Raw genomic sequence first — 4,798 nt, 5'->3', positions numbered from 1 at the left:
GCATAATGTCTGAGCTTCATCCAGCTTATTATATATATCAGTGATTGATTCCTTTTTATTGCTGAGCAGTATTCCAGGGTAAAAATATACCATAATTTGTTTACTCATTCTCCTGTTGACAGACATTTCATTGTTTCCAGGTTTTAGTTATTATAAATAAGTTAACTTATTATGTTGTAGACATTCTTATACAAGTCTTTTTGTGGATTTGTTTTCATTTCTCTTAAATAAAATACCAAGTTCAGGACAGCACAGTCAAGGGATAGGTGACTGTTTAACTTTATATGAAACTGCCAAACCTTTTTTTGAAGTGGTATTATTTTACATTCCTACCAGTAATGCATGAGAGTTCTGTTTGTACATTTTAACAAATATTGGCAGCAGTCTATTAAATTTTTGCTTTCCTAGTGGCTGTGTAGTGTAGTTTCTCATTGCAGTGTTTATTGGTCAATTATGTAGCTTCCTTTGTAAAGTGTCCATTAAGTGTTTTAATTTTATTTTTAAACTTTACATAATTGTATTAGTTTTGCCAAATATCAAAATGTGTCTGACTCTTTTCAACCCCCATGGCCTGTAGCTCACCAGGCTCTTCTGTCCATGGAATTCTCCAGGCAAGAATACTGAAGTGTTGCCATTCCCTTCTCCAGGGATCTTCCCAACCCAGGGATCAAACCCGGGTCTCCCACATTGCAGGCAGACTCTACCATTTGAGCCACCCCTATCTTGAGTCATAGAAACTCTATATTTTCACATTAGAGTTGTCAGATAAATGAATATTTTCTTGCAATCCATGGTTTGCCTGATTTTCAGAGTTATTCTGGTTAAATTTTTATTTTATATTATAGTTGATTTACAATGTTGTATTAGCTTCAGGTATAGAAACATAGCATCACCAACTCAATGGACATGAGCAAACTCCAGGAGACAGTAGAGGACAGGGAAGCCTGGCATGCTGCAGTCCAGGGGGTTGCAAAGAGTCAGACATGACTTAGCAACTGAACAACAACACAGAGCAACGTGATTGTTATAAATATACATTTTCCATTCTTTTCCAGATTCTTCTTCTGTATATGTAAGTTATTACAGAATAAACAGTTCCCTGTGCTATACAGTAAGACCTTGTTTGTTATCTATTTTATATATAATAGTGTGTATATGTTAATCCCAAACTCCTAATTTATCCCTCCCAACTTTCCCCTTTGGTAACCATGTTGGTTTTCAAAGTCTATAAGTCTGTTTATAAATAAATTCATTTGTATCATTTTTCAGATTCCACATATTAGTGATTATCATATGATATTTGTCTTTCTCAGATTTACTTCACTGAGTATGATAATTTCTCAGTCCATCCATGTTACTGCAAATGGCATTGTTTCATCATTTTTTATGGCTGAGTAATTTTCCATTGTATATATGTACCACATCTTCTTTATCCATTCCTCTGTCGATGGACATTTAGGTTGCTTCCATGTGTTGGCTATGGTGAATAGGGCTGCTATGAACATGGAGTGCATGTATCTTCTCAAATTATAGCTTTCCCTGGATAGGAATAGGATTGCTGGGTCACATTGCAACTTTTTTTAGTTTAAGGAAATTCCATGCTGTTTACCGTAATGGCTGCACCAATACCCATTCCCACCAACAGTATAGGAGGGTTCCCTTTTCTCCACCCTCTCTTAGCATTTATCATTTGTAGACCTTTTTGATGATGGCCATTGTGACCGTGTGAGGTGATACCTCATGGTAGATTTGATTTGCATTTCTATAATAATTAGCAATGTTAAGCATCCTTTCATGTGCTTTTTGGCCATCTCTGTCTTCTTTGAAGAAATGTCTATTTCGATCTTCTGTCCAGGGTTACATGTTTTCTTGATATTGAGCTGCATGAGCTGTTTATATATTTTGGAGATTAATCCCTTGTCAGTCACTTCATTTGCAAATATTTTCTCCCATTCTGTGGTTATCTTTTCATTTTGTTTATGATTTCCTTGGATGTACACAAGTTTTTATGTTTAATTAGGCCCCATCTGTTTGCTTTTATTTGCATTACTCTAGGATGTGGCTCCAAAAAGATACTGCTGCAATACATCAAAGAGTGTTCTGCCTATTTTCTCTAAGAGTTTTATAGTATCCAGTCTTATATTTAGGTCATTAATCTATTTTGAGTTAATTTTTGTGTATGGTGTTAGAGAATGTTCTAATTTCATTCTTTTACATGTGCCTGTCCAGTTTTCCCAGTACTACTTAATTTGAGACTGTCTTTTCTCTATTATATATATTCTTGCTTCCTTTGTTGTAGATTAATTCATCATTGGTGCATGGATTATTTCTGGGTTTTCTATCCTGTTCCATTAGCCTATACTTCTGTTTTTGTGCCAGTACTGTTTTGATGACTACAGCTTTGTAGTATAGTCTCCAGTCAGGGAGCCTGATTCTTCCAGCTGTTTTTCTTTCTCAGGAATGCCTTGGCTATTTGGGATCTTTTGTGTTTCTATACAAATTTTAAATTTTTTTTGTTCTGGTTTTGTGAAAAATGCAAATGGTAATTTGATAGGGATTGTACTGAATCTGTAGATTGCTTTGGGTAGTATAATCATTTTGACAATATTGATTCTTTCAATCCAAAATTATGATTTATCTTTCATTTGTATTATGTTTGATTTCTTTCATCAATGTCTTATAGTTTTCAGAGTACAGGTCTTTTGTCTCCTTGGCAAGTTTGTGTGTGTGTGTGAGTCGCTCAGTCGTGTCCAACTCTTTGCAACCCTAGGGGTAGTCTGTAGTCCCCCAGGCTCCTCTATCCATGGAATTCTCCAGGCAAGAATCCTGGAGTTGGTTGCCATTCCTTTCTCCAGGGGATCTTCCCAACCCAGGGATAGAACCTGGGTTTCCCGCATTACAGGTAGATTTTTTACTGTCTGAGCCCTGGGTAAGTTTATTCCTGGGCATTTTATCATTTTTGATGTGATGGTAAATGGGATTGTGTCCATAATTTCTCTTTCTGACTTTTCATTGTTATTGTATAGAAATGAAAAAGATTGTGTATTGATTTTATATCCTGCAACTTCACTTAACTCATTGATGAGTATCTTTAGGATTTCTATATATAGTTCATGCCTTCTGCAAACAGTGACAGTTTTACTTCTTTTCCAATTTGGATTCCTTTTTATTTATTTTTCATCTGATTGCCATGGCTAGTACTTTCAAAACTATGTTGAATAAAAGTAGCAAGAGTGTACATCCTTGTCTTGTTCACTGTTGAGTACGATGCTAGCTGTGGGTTTGTCATATACAGCCTTTATTATTTTGAGGAGGTTCCCTCTGCACTCACTTTCTGGAGAGTTTTTATCATAAATGGGTGGTGAATTTTGTCAAATGCTTTTTCTGCATCGATTGAGATAACCATGTGATTTTTTTTTCCTTCACTCTGTTAATGTGTTATAATCCACTGACCAGTTTTCATATGTTGAACCATCCTTGTACCCCAGCAATAATCCCACTTGGTTACAGTGCGTGATCCTATTAATATGCTGTTGAATTTGTTGTATTTCTATACACTAACAATGAACTATCAGAAAGAGAAAATAGGAAAATAATACCATTTATAATTACATCAAAAGGAACAAAATACCTAGGAATATATCTAAGGAAGTAAAAGACTTGTACTTGGAAAACTATAAGATGCTAATTAAAGAAATTGAAGATGACACAAACAGAGGGAAAGATATACCATGCTCATGGATTAGAAGAATCAATATCGTTAAAATGACCATATTATCCAAGGCAATCTACAGATTCAATACAATCCCTATCAAAATACCAATAGTATTTTTCACACAACCAGAACAGTGTTCTTGCCTGGAGAATCCCAGGGACAGAGGAGCCTGGTGGGCTACCGCCTATGGGGTTGCACAGAGTCGGACACAACTGACACGACTTAGCAGCAGCAGCAGCAGAACAGCAAATAATTCTAAAATTTGTACAGAAACACAATAAACAATAGCAAAAACAATCTTGAGAAAGAACAGAGCTAGAGTTATCATGCTGCCTGATTTCAAACTATACTACAAAAGCTATACTAATCTGAACAGTAATGGCACTGGCACAAAAATAGACACACAGATTAATGGAACAGAAAAGAGCCCAGAAATGAACCCACACTCATATGGGCAACTAACCTATGACAAAGGAAGCAAGAATATACATTGAGGGAAAGACAGTCTCTGCAATAAATGGTACTGGGAAAACTGAACAACTACATACAAAAAAAAACAAAAAAATCAACCTGGACTATTTTCTCACACAAAGCACAAAAGTAAATTCAAAATGAATTTAAAGACTTAAAGTAAGACCTGAAACCAGAAAACTTCTAGAAGAAAACATAGGCAGTAAACTCTTTGTCATCACCCTTAGTAATTTTTGTTTTGATATGTTTCCTCAGGCAAGCAAAAGAACAGCAAAAATAAACAGAAGGGACATCAAACTAAAAAGCCTTTGCATAGCAAAGGAAACCATCAACAACATGAAAAGGTCACCTACTAAATGGGAGAAGATATTTGCAAATAATATCTGATAAGGGGTTACTTTAAAAATATACAAAAACTCATACAACTCAACATCAAAAAACAAACAACCTGATTTAAAAATGGACGGAGGATCTGAAGACATTTTTCCAAAGAATTCATACACATCACACAAGGGCATACTTCACAGGTTTCATAATCAAGTATTAAAATAATCACATATAATAAAAACAAATCACTATCATAAAAACAAAACACAAGTAATAACAAGTATA

This window comes from Bos mutus, chromosome 5 (assembly GCF_027580195.1).
Source record: "Bos mutus isolate GX-2022 chromosome 5, NWIPB_WYAK_1.1, whole genome shotgun sequence".
In the NCBI taxonomy this organism is placed as follows: Eukaryota; Metazoa; Chordata; class Mammalia; order Artiodactyla; family Bovidae; genus Bos; species Bos mutus.
This window is presented reverse-complemented; position numbering follows the sequence as displayed.